This window comes from Anoplopoma fimbria, chromosome 19, assembly GCF_027596085.1.
Source record: "Anoplopoma fimbria isolate UVic2021 breed Golden Eagle Sablefish chromosome 19, Afim_UVic_2022, whole genome shotgun sequence".
NCBI lineage: Eukaryota > Metazoa > Chordata > Actinopteri > Perciformes > Anoplopomatidae > Anoplopoma > Anoplopoma fimbria.
The window spans coordinates 28,056,895-28,070,150 of record NC_072467.1 but is presented as its reverse complement, the minus strand read 5'-3'; the positions used below and the strand labels follow the sequence as shown (position 1 = coordinate 28,070,150).

The window sequence follows — 13,256 nt, the reverse complement described above, 5'->3', positions numbered from 1 at the left end:
ACTTCACAAATAAAAGCTCATTTGTTTCTGCAGCGAGACAGAGTGGATTTCCCGCTGACGCCCCGGTCCCTGAAGCTTTGGCCCTGTTGTCTTTTGCAGCTGTTGGCAAAGAGAGGCAACTCTCTCAGTTCGGTCCGTGCCAGGTTGTCATGCACGCTGGTGATATGTCAAGGTCGGCGTATCCTTCAGGGAGCGGCGCTGTGCAGCAGAGGGGCGGTGGAGGAATCCTGTGGCTCCGGCTGTCTTCCATCATTATTATCCTCCGTCGCTGTCACCCACGTCAGCTTCCATCTGTGGAGACAGGAGAGAGAAAAAAAGGCCAATATAACACCGATGAGCTATGAAGGCATATTGACATTTGCGAATATTGAAACTTATTAAGCCCTTTCCGCCTCATTTGATTTTATTGCTTTTTCTCGCACCGTCGGAATTGTAAGTTATGTTTAACTTGACCTTATGTATATTTCCTCACAGGTTTGAATCTAAAATGTGGTACTTTTGAGTCTCTTTGTACGACTGAAGGGCGAAAGAGCTGACTGATGTTCTTTTTATTGCTTTTTCAGTCAAAGTAGTAACATAAGATAGAAAAGAAGGAGCTCTGAGATGAGACTGAAAAGTTTTTTGAATCAAAAGGCAAAACATTGCATGCTCCCACTTTTTTTTCCCCTCACGTTGTAATTAACAGAGCTTCACCACCGCCCCTGAACCTCTCTTCTGCCGTGAACATTGCACCTGTGCACACTTCAAAAGCGCCCACACAAAACAGCATGTCGACAGTTTGCACACAACCTGGAGGATTTGTAGATCTCCAGAAATATCTGTGGAAACGAGCTCGCCGCGCCTGCTCGGCTGCTTTTTTATTTGCATAATTCATGAGGCGCCGAATCAATGTTGTTGGTACAGGTGACGGGTCTACAGCGGGCTTTTTGCCTATGTCGACTGCACGTATTGACGTTTTGATTAATTTGTGACCTTGAGTGCAGAAGCCACGGTGAGAGTGTACGACAGTAGATGAAGCTGTCGGTGAAGTTTGGAGCAGCCGGCTGCTGACGAGGACGAGCTCCGACACTTCACGCATATATTAGCTTGTTTATGGAAGTCTGTTTGCAAAACTGAAAGACTTCCTCTCTCACTTTATGACCCAAACATTTTCCCTACAAATACTTTTACCAGTACTTTTCACACACACACACACACACACACACACACACACACACACACACACACACACACACACACACACACAGATAAACAAATCTAATAGAAAATGCCTGAAATATATATTTTCTTTTTAGAGCTTAGTGACAAATCCCACGCATTCGGCACTTTGCTTTTTCCAACAGCAGGACGCTGTTTGTGAGATTGAGTCTGAATAAACTAATGTGTGTGTTCGTGGTGATGAAGGAACAGCAGTGATGAACGATGAAGAAGAAGAAGAAGAGATATCAGGCTTTGATACGCAAACAATATTTTTTAGGTACTTGGGCTTCACTCAATGGTGGAGTTCTTTATTTATATATTCATGTATTTATTTAACGTAGTAAGATCACAATGAAGAAGAAGCCTGGCATTGTTATAGTGCAGCAAAACCTCTTTCAGTACAAACACAATCATTACCTAAACCAGAGTAGTGTTTGTCCCTGAACACAACCAAACCTGATCAGAGGGTTAATTGTGTATTTGAAAAGCACAGACAGACGTCTTGATGATAGAGATGTCAGATCACAAAAGACTCACGTTGGTCTCTGTCGTTTAGTTTGGAGGAATTGTTAGCAGGAGGTTGTACTCACATACGTATAAATATCACATTTAGCTCAAAACTGATCCTTCTATTTTACTTTTACTTTAATAAAATATTCAAAGCAGTACTTGAAATGGAGCATTTTCCATTTGGTAATCTTTTTCTTTATGTTAAGAATACTTCCACCATCTCTCTCGCTCTCTCTCTCTCTCTCAAAACATATGTTTATACTCATTTTGAAGAATTGCATTACAAATAGCTGTATGGAAACACCAACATTTGAGAGAACTCTCTCTTTATGCCAGACATGAAAGTGCAATTAAAACGTGACATGAAAAATCATGATTTCTTGAAGACCTCGCTCCGTTTTGCTCCCGTAGATGGTTTGATGGCCAAGCCGATTTATTGTGTTCCTGGTTTACAACTTCTTCTTCATCTCTGTTTACTGGCAGATTACAGCCAACATGTGATGAAACTACTCTTTACATAGCTGAGTTTATTCGTACCAGTTGATGGTTGAGATGTGCCAAATCACATTTATTTTTAACAACATTTCAAAACATTCCCTTAAAAATCTCTCTGCAATCATCAGAGGGAAGAAACATAAACGTTTACATCCAAGCTTCTCCGAGACAAGAACGTTGGAACAAACTCTTCTACCTCATCTCCATTTTTGTTTTCTTACGTTAAGAATATTTCCTCCACATCTCTCTGTCTCTGTTTCTGTATTGGATGAGAAAAGCTTTATGAAAACAGCTAAAGTTGAAAAAACTCCAAAATATAATTAGGAGATATTGGACATACTGTTTTTTTTCCTTTACATTTGCGTGTCCTCGTCCTTACATGGATCGCTTCAGTTCCCAATCATTCCTTCTTTAGTTGTTCTCTTATGCAGCTCATTAAAACCCTCGTAGGCCTCCGTCTCCGTCGCCCAGAGAGAGGAGGAGGTGTACTGTATCAACGTTGTAGTATTATGCAATAGCTTCTCCACAGAGATGGAAACAACACGTTAATGTACAGTATTTAGGCAACAACAAAAACAACTTAAATGCTAATGAAGCGAGCGTGGTTTGAATGTTAAATGGAGTGTTAAATGGTGGATGTTTTCTCCTTTGGTTGGAGAGTGTGCTCTCATGAGACGCTGCTGAGCGCTAATTTAATTTCTCCTCTTTTATTTCTGAGATGCTCACACACTCACTTCCCTCCGATTATAAAGAGTCTGCACCGACTTCCCTCATTTCACCTCCATGCACACACACACACACACACACACACACACACACACACACACACGGTTGCATAGATTTACAGCTGATGTTCATGATGCCATGCATATACAGTTATGGGTATATCTCGGCAAAATATGGTGATTCTTTGACCACTTTTCCAGGTTTTAAAGGTTTTCTTTTACTCGAAAGCCAATTTTATGTAAATGAGATCCAGATTTGTATCAAAAGATTGAGACCATAAACTCATGTTTACAATGTTTACTGAGGGAATAAATCAAGAGAGAAGTAGAGTCATTTTCTCATAGACTTCTATACAACCAGAGGAGTCGCCCCCTGGTGGACAGCAGAGAGAATGCAGCTTTAATACATGAAGCTTTGACTTCACTCTGTTGAAGTCCACTAAACCACTTAATTGTACGTTATGAAGCTCTCATCGCTCTCATCGGTGTCTGATTCTCTCCTCATAGTATCTACACAGCATCACACAAAGCTGTTTCCTCAAGAAACTCCAGGACCTCTGAAGTGAAAGGTCGTAGTCTGCATTTATCTCATTGCCTGAAGAAGAACTGTTTTCCCGCTCACACTGACGGAGAAAGAATCCCCTGTTGTTGTTAAGAGCATTTAGTGATGCATTATCCGACCAGAGAGCAGCTCTCTTTAACCCGACAGGACTTCCAGCTCGAGCTCTTTAAGTGCCGAGTATTGACATTCAGGGGATGGATTAAAGCAGCCCAAATGTGAAATATTTATGTATTTCTTATCAGCAGAGAGCGAGGCTGAGGGCTGTGGGGCTGCGGTCCTAATGTGGCAGACATCTCATAAAGTGGTCCCACTCCGCCATGTTTTATTCAGCGCTCACAGCTACACGCAGCCCGACGCCATCACGAGAATTCCATTTCTTCTGACTGAATGATCACAAATGAGGAACGCTGTCTAACCTCTGGAGATGAGAAAACTCTTTTTGAGAAAATGTCACAGTGAATCTTTTATCAAGCAAACAGTTCCTGAGGAGACGCAGATTAAAGGTCCCATCTAACTGTGTCTATAGCCATGTTTTGACAACTGGAACCAGGGTCTAAGATAAGTTAAAGGGACATTTACCCCTTTACAAAGGACCTGGTCGAGAGGGAAATACTTCCTGTAAGAACATGAATTTTAGGGGCGGGGCTTTGCGGGGGTTGATTGGTCAAACCAGGCGGCAACCTCTGGTTCTGCTGAATGAAGTCAAAGCTTCATGTGTTAAAGCTGCATTCTCTCTCCTGTCCACCAGGGGGCGACTCCTCTGGTTGTATAGAAGTCTATGAGAAAATGACTCTACTTCTCTCTTGATTTATTCCCTCAGTAAACATTGTAAACATGAGTTTATGGTCTCAATCTCTAGTTTCAAGTCTTCTTCAATACAGCATGATGTTCATTTAGTAAATGATGCTCCATTTAGAGTCAAACAGACCATAAAGCAGGGGATGCTTTAGGGCGGGGCTACACACTGATTGACAGGTCCACACCAGAGACGTATACGGCGTCTCTACGTCACTCCTCCTCAGTCCATATATGGTCACTTCCTGTTCACTGGTTGCAACAACAGGGTGACGGCAAAATTGCTGAACTCGAGGCTTCATAACATCCACAAAGCAAGAGATGACGTCACGATGACTACGTCCACTTCTTATATAGTGTCTGTTGGTTAGACACACAAAGCGTCCCTGCTTCAACTTGTGTATCGCTTCATTCATAAAACAAGGAACTTGTTTAGGACGTCTGATGACAGTAAATGTAAAGTTCTGCTTTGCTGTCTGCTCCTCGACTCAACTCAAGAAAGACAAGAGAGAGAGAGTTTGTCAATGCAGTAAATGAGATGAATCGAAGTTATGTTTTGATTGTTTCTGAGCGTTTTCGTTCTAAAGCCCAAATAAATAACCTTTAAAACACTCAACAGATGATTTACTACGGAGACGGACGCTCTTCGTTTCATTCATCATGCTTCAGAACACTACATGGCAGTAAATGTGTTCACAGTGAGACACAAAACCAAGGTTTGTTAATATTTATTTATAGTTTTTAGATTAAAAACAGGCGAACACGCTGAACGGCAGAGTTTTTACGGCCTTGACAACAAGCAGTCCTCGTCAGCCTCCAGGATCGCCATGGAAACGCAGAGAACAACAGGCTGAAGGAACCTTTTAGTTCCTTTAAGGAGGGATTTAAAAAAACAGGAAGTTCTTGGTGCAAACGCAGCTATTAATTCATGAATGTGATGTAATTTATGTTCAAACAGGATTTAAGTCTGAGAGGATTTTGGATTTGACAGGAAGTACAAAGGAAGGAGCTTTAAAACATGCAAGAGATTTCCACTCAAATGTCCTCTTCATGGCTTCATTTTAAACTTTATTGACAATTGATAGTATTGACGGAATAATTACCACAAATCAGGGACTTTGTGATAAGAAAAATAATATGTTTATATATTTATATGTAATAATTCAAGCGTCTTCTACCAGCCCATGATTATGGTGACATTGTGTTATCATGCTGCATTGCCATTTGTCTCTGGTTCAGGTTTCTTCACACGTCTTTGCAGTTTGTTTGAAGCAGTTTGTTTTATCTTTTTACAACGGTAGATTGAAACGTTAGATTATTCTGTAAATGTTTTATTACACAAAAAAACAATCAGAAGCTTTAACCTGTGAATGTGTTCATCATTCCTGAAACCTGCACTGTTTCTGGTGAAAGTTCTTATTCCCTCATGTTGTTGTGAGATACAGATAAGCTTTCTAATGGATTATTTCATAAGTATGCAGTGTTTTAGTAAAAGCATCTGAATGTGTTCTCACTGACACTGAACTACATGCTAATCCATTGGTTGATGCAATTCACTGTTTGTTTGAAGTCTGCTGCTCTCTTGTCTCTTTTGATTTACATTTTTCATGTTGTTTTGCACTTTTTGCTGTTTTGTTTTTAAATCTGCTTTAATGTTTAAAACATTTATGCTGCCGTCTTGGCCAGGACTCCCTTGGGAAAGAGTCTCAATGGAAAGTCTTTTTTTAAAAAGGTTAAATATGCTGCTTCTTAAACACTAAACTACCGAAATTATCTAAAGCAAGATTGTCTGTTGGATCAAAACAACCATAATCTGTGAAGCGAGGCTCATGTTGCTCTTGTTGCAGATCATCCTCTGAAAGGATTAAATCAGAGCTCAATTAAAAGTTGTATTTTCTTATTTTTCTTTAAAGTTTTTTGTAGTTTCTGGACATTAGTTTCCGAATCCATGGCAGTTAAGTCAGTGTTGTCAGTCCAAAGTATATCTACTGTTCTGTGTCTTAACTGTACGTAAACGTCTAGAACATCCGTCATAAACCAACATTTTAATATGACAACATGAACGGGTTCTTTCTGAAGAGGACACTGATCACCACCTTATATCTCCTTTGTTTAATTGTTTTTGACGGCCACCAAGCAGTGACTTCCTGGAGTCTGGGCTGGTTGCCTGGCAACGAGGATACCTGTCACATAGCCCCCCCTCTTTTTAGGGCGAGATTACGTAAAATCTGACATAAGAAATGTTTCATTTAAAAACCTTTATAGAAGACTTGTTGTTCATAACGCTCCTCCCTGCAGACAGACAGTTTAATGACCATCAGATAGTTTTAGTAAACCTGTTTAACCTTCAACCAAACCCCAGCAAGATACCGAACACCCTCTGTGACCTCTGACCTCCCTGTGAGAAGGCAAAATGAGCTTAAAATGCTTTTTACCACTCAAGGACATTTCATTCAACTTAAATCATATTTATTTCTAAAGCGCCATTAAAGCTGCTCCAGTCTTGTCGTGTAAAAGTGCCCCGCAGTTTGAACAAAGACGGAAAACTTTATTGCTCCTTTCAACCTCGACAGAGGCAGCGCAGACCAGATTCACTCCCTCTGTTTTGACCTTTCACAATAAAAGCCCTTGCCATATAATATTCATAGGAGTGAAGGCCTTCAATTAAATACAATTTCCCAATATATTAGTTTGAAAAGAGGAACCAGCTCAGAATTTGAGTTGTAAAACTCAACTGTAATCTCTGCACTCATCTTTGATCCTCCATACAATAACTCATTATTAGGAAATGAACTCAACAAAACTCGAACAGCTGTCTTGCCAACATTTGTAGCTGCCAGTCTGAGAGAACATGTTGATCTAGTGCTTTACAGGAAGAGGAAGTGCTGATTAAAAACTGAATAAAGGAGCAGAGTCATCGGCGGAGGAGGATTATTTCCTCCACCTGCTCCGTCTCACAGCTGCAGTAAGAACTCGCTCAGTGTGAAACTCAATTAAGAGCCGAGTGACGTCAAAGATGCTGTTCATCTCTGCTCACACTTACTGACGACTTCTGAGTGAACTCATGACCAACACGGACCAGAGGAGATGTTCTTTGTGTTCCTTAATGTCTGCAGGATGAGTCGGCTCACTCTCATGGTTTTAATAGTTTGTATGAATGCAGCTGAGATTCAACACCTGTTATGTGGAAGAACGGAGGAGGAATTATCTGCTGCTCCTTTGAAAAATCTCTTCCTCTATTTACATTATAAATGGAGGAACAAACTTTACTTCATCCAGTAGTTTTTAATTCATGCTGATACATATCTTACTTGGAAATCAGACCTTGATATTTTCGATTCAATATTTGATCTATGAAATTTCCAAAATGTTGTCTTTAAATAGTTTGTTAGCTGAACAGATTCCCTCTCAGCTGATTGCTGCTGGATTGAAACTCAGTTGATTTTGGGGAGACAAATATTATTTATAACTGATATTTTTCACGCAAGCCAATCAAAGCAGACTTCGGCTTTATTAGGAGGCGGGTCTTAAAGAGACAGGCGCTAAAATGGAGCGTTTCAGACAAAGTGAATAAAGGTTTATTGAAACGTTCAAACAACGCTTATTCTATCTAAAGATATATAAGTAGAGAATGAAGTCTGCTCTCATGCAGCGGTTACAGCTGAGACTCCGTCCCAACCGACAGCGTAGTCGTGGAAACGTATCAATGTTCATGTTCATCTTCTGCTGTTGTTCTGTTAGCGCTGTTAGCTACGAGCCGCAAGCTCATCCTCAGATCATGTTAAGAACAGTTCAGCCAATCAAAACGCTCCCTATCTCATTGCTTGAATGTTTAAAGCCCCATTAAATACCCCCCAAAAATAAGCATATGTCCCCTTTAAAGGAGCAAACCAACACTCCAAGAAATAATCAATAAACAACGCATCAAATGAGAAATCTCAGAATTATGAGAGACACAACATGTTCTTTTACACTGAACTGAAAACAAAGAAACCCTTTTTCTGACATTGAACACTCACAACTTATCCAAACTATTCCAATACATCTCACACATATTATGTTTTATTTTATGTTTTTTACATTAAACTGCGTCCTTTTGAGATGAGAGCCGGTCAGAATACGCTTAAAGAACAACTTGCCGCTAAATATGTTCGGGACGTCTTTTCTTTGTTTCTCTGTTTGTCTCTTCTGGTTCCAGAGTTTAGACTCTCAGTCTGTCTGCTAACTGGTGTGTTCACTGGTCTGACTGGGAGCTGTTGGGATTCTTTACAGCGAGAAGTAGGGAAAAAAAGTCGTAAAGACAAAATGAAAGATGTGAGGCCATCGTTTTGATTTCTGTCATCTTCATCACTGAATACATTTAGTAACGGTTGGTTTTGTTGCCTAAACTTCCTTAAGCTCATTTTAAAGACTTTATACATTGTTAGTTTGTGAATTTCTCTCCTGGGATCAACTCACTTTGATCTTTATAATACTAGAACATCACTTCTTTGTTGATTGTATTTTGCATTAATAATCTGAATATGCCAAGTTACTCAAGTCAAATACATGTACTGGAGTAGAAGTGTAAGAAGTAGCAGAAAATGGAAAAACCTCTAAAAGCGACAGAATAGAGTAGAATGAAAGGAGAGAAAACTGAAAAATCTAAAAGATTTTAAGGGTTAAATAAATGTGACGATGTAGATTAGATTTTGTGGTCGTATTTGGATCAATACATGATATTATTTTCGAGTCATGGCATGGACGTGAATCTTCACCATCAGCTGAAGTGTGCAGCAGGAAGCAGAGACAGAACATCGTGTTCTCTGAAACTGATTCTTCAAACGATATCACCAAACGTCCAGATAACATCAACGTCTCTGCACTCAGATCCCTCCTTCTCTCCTTCCCTCCTTCTCTCCTTCTCTCCTTCTCTCCTCCCTCCGTCCGCCATCGATTTACCATTAAACCCGTCCCATGTGAGTCTGTTCCTCCTCCTCCCCCCTCCCTCCTCCTCCTGCTTGTTAGCATCTCCAGCATCAGGGTTTGCACTTAGCCTCCAGTCCCACGAGTCACACTCCTCTCTTTAATCAGCAGCCGTTCTACTGTTAATTACCCTCAGACACACACACACACACACACACACACACACACACACACACACACACAGTTTAACAGCGTGACCTCTGTGTGTTGCTTTGTGACAGTTCATGTGTGGATCTGTTCTCTGAGGAGGAGGCAGGTTGTCAGAATCAGAGAGTTTAGGATTCAGATGAAAGCATCAATCTCTGGAAATCTGATGGAGATGGAGATGGTGTTATTACATCGTTTTCCTCTTGTATATGTTTAATATCAATTTAATTGTTTATATAATTGTCTGTTCGATCACTGGTTCCCACTGACTCAATAATACGTTTGATTTCCAAGAAGCCTCAGTCATTTCCTAAAGATGGCCGCTGTAGTTTTTATCAAACAAGCATCATTTGTTTGAGACTATTTTACTACTTAATGCCAGAAAAATAACTTTCATATTCAATTACACAAAGAAAACAAATAGATTATATTAAATGACATTTCGAACATTTAATCACATCCAGTTTTTGTATTTTTAACTTCTTCCTGGACATCTATTCTATTATTGATCCATCAGCAAACTACTCCACCTTCTTATGGTGTTGCTTGTTACTCTGAGAATATTTCCTCTGCTGCTTTCCTCTGAAAAATGCCCCAGAATATGTAAAACGAGCTCTTAAATCCAGTCGATTAATCCTGTTTTTATCTAATGTTTGTCATATTTATATCTGGAACACGTGTTTCTGTTCTGATCCAAAGCTCACATGATGCAGACTTCTTTCAGTCTGCAGGAAGAGTTTCAGATTAATAGTTGAGTTGGTCTGAATCCATTTGTGAGAATTCCCTCAATGAGACAGAACCGAGCATATGCATCATGATTTATGTGACAGATGAATATCTATCAGCGTTTATTACAGAATCTATTTGTTTCCAAAGAAATTCTCCCTCAAGAACCCATCAATGAAGGAATAAAAAATATCATGAATCTATAAAACTCCAGCACATATTTTCTCTGATAAGAAGACAAGCTTTTAGGACACAAACGTAACATCAGTAATTTAATATTACTTGTCAACTATTTTGATAATCTGTTAATTGGTTTGAGTTTCTCTTAATTCTCTGATTCTTAAATGTGAATATCTTCATATTTTCTTTTCTCCTCTGAGACAGTAAACTTAATATCTTTTGATTTGTGGACAAAACAAGAATCTGGAAACATTTTTCACCATTTTATAGACAAAACAACTAACAGATTAATGGAGAAAAGAATCTACAGATTAATAGACAATATGAAATATAATCATCAGTACCTGCAGTTTAGGTTTTATAATTTAAAGTTAGTGGCTTTTTAGAAGGTGGGTAATATTATATTTTAGACTTAAATTGGACACTTTTAAACAAAGAAAAACCTGATTTTATATCCAAAAAAGCATTTCCCATTAGACTTTATTCCTGGCAGAGGAGATAAAAAGTGATATCGAAGGAATTTGACTAAATGGAGCATCATTTACTAAATGAACATCATGCTGTATTGAAGAAGACTTGAAACTAGAGATTGAGACCATAAACTCATGTTTACAATGTTTACTGAGGGAATAAATCAAGAGAGAAGTAGAGTCATTTTCTCATAGACTTCTATACAACCAGAGGAGTCGCCCCCTGGTGGACAGCAGAGAGAATGCAGCTTTAAGACGCTTCACTCAGAAGGAGCCCCGTAGTATAAAAGTGGGAGATTACTTATAACAAACACAGGACTTTCAACCAGGAGACCAGTGTCCGTGTCCCAAAGTGTTAGTGATGTTTGTTATGTTACGTTGTCATACTTAGTTTACGTTAACGTGTCGCGTAATGACTCGTGAAAAATGTCCTTTACGTGTCGTACTTTCTACGTCTTCCCATGAAATCAGGTTGGTGTTCCTCTCTGCTAAACATTCTGTGAAATGAGATGTAGGGGTTTGTCAATGCAAATGAATTCTCTGTTCATTAAAGAGGAAGAGTCAGACAATCCCAGCAGGAAAAGATAAAAGAAAAGAGACACAAGAAGAAGTTTGTTAGAAACCAGGGAGGTCAACGACATGTTACTGTCTCCTTCCTACCAAAGCAGATCAGTGAGGAGCGTTCTCTGCACAGTGTGGATTTCTATTTCTACCATTTTGAGCTTTTTGATACTTCTGTCTGACACAAAGCCTGGTGAACTGGTGTTTGTCCTTCATGCCTCCTATTGAACCATCACCTCATTGTGTGTGTGTCATTCTTTAATGACAGCCACCGGGCACATTGGGAGTGAATATTCCCACTATTGTCAATTAAATAATAAATAGTACCGACCTGCTTTTTATTGCTTGTTCAGCCTATTTGGAGCAAAAAGAGTTGGACAGTAACGTGTGAGAAGATGCTGATGGGGGGTCAAATCTAAGCACGCGCACCTAAAACACGCGTTCTGAGCCGTTAGTGGTGAGCGAGGCTTTGATCCAGCATGGGGGGGTCTGGAGGATCAGGTGCGCTCCGGTGTCTCGACCCTGCAGCCGGTATCCCGTGACCTCCCGGTCCTGACTCATCACGCACCACCATACGCCCGTCCAGCCTTCACCTGGTTCTCCTCCAGAAGCGTGAGGACGTCTCTGGTGTCTCTGGTGTCTCCGGTGTTCTCCGGTGTCTCTGGTGTCTCCGGTGTCTCTCTGGTGTCTCTGGTGTCTCCTGGTGTTCTCCGGTGTCTCTGGTGTCTCTGGTGTTCTCCGGTGTTCTCCGGTGTTCTCCGGTGTCTCTGGTGTCTCTGGTGTTCTCCGGTGTTCTCCGGTGTCTCTGGTGTGTCGCTGCCTCTCTGACTTCAGGACTCGAACCTGTGGAGCCACACCGACTCCGTCTCCTCTCAGCTGAACTGATGGAGGAGTAAAAAGGCTCTCGCGGTGCAGAACAGCACGAGGAGCTGCAGCGTCCTCAACGCATCTCCAAAAACCTGCGACAAAATACCCCCCCCCCCCCCTCCTCCTCCAGCCTCCTGTTTTTCTTTTTCCCCTCAGCTGTCAGAACCGCAGGCTGAAGGACTACCGCAGTCCACACACACACACACACACACACACACACACACACACACACACACACACACACACACACACACACACACACAGCCGTGAAACACTCACCAGTAGAAGCTCTCCATCACGTCCCATGCAGCAGATATTCAGCAGGTATTCCTGGCATGGCTGCAGCAGAGAGTGTGTGTGTGAGTGTGTGTGTTAGTGTGTGTGTGTGAGTGTGTGTGTTGTGTGTGTGTGTGAGTGTGTGTGTTAGTGTGTGTGTGTGTTTGTGTGTGTGTGTGTGTGTTTTAAGCCGTGCAGCGCTGCATGTTAACATCCAGCAGCAGATATTTCCCCGTTTTTTCCTCGAGTATCTCCAAGAACCGACGTCTCCTCTCCTTTCCTCTCCACAGCGACAGAGAGCAGGAGGGAGAGAGACACTGAGAGAGACTGAGAGGGAGGGAGAGAGAGAGAGACTGAGACTGAGAGAGGGAGGGAGGAGAGAGAGAGAGAGGAGAGAGAGAGAGAGGAGAGAGAGAGAGAGAGAGAGAGAGAGAGAGGGAGAGAGAGAGACACTGAGAGAGACTGAGAGGGAGACTGAGAGAGAGAGAGACTCTACTAGAGACTGACTGAGAGTGAGAAAGAGAAACTTAGAAGGAGAGGAGAGAGAGAGAGAGAGACTAGTAGAGAGAAGGAGAGACTGAGGGAGAGAGAGAGATCAGGAATTAAAAGCAGGAGGTAGAGAGACACTGGCAGTGAATGATGGTTTGTGTTTGTCGTTCCTCCATCCTTCCTCTGCTGTTGGAGAGGAGATCATCCATCACTCTATTACACACACACACACACACACACACACACACACACACACACACACACACACACACACACATTGATACATTC

At 41.2% G+C, this 13,256-nt stretch overlaps 1 protein-coding gene across 1 annotated transcript in view; it reads left to right on the top strand.

The window, feature by feature from the left end:
* Nucleotides 1–13,256, top strand: part of immp2l (inner mitochondrial membrane peptidase subunit 2) — a 115,133-nt gene that overhangs the window by 83,599 nt on the left and 18,278 nt on the right. The gene's annotated exons all lie outside the window — the stretch shown is intronic.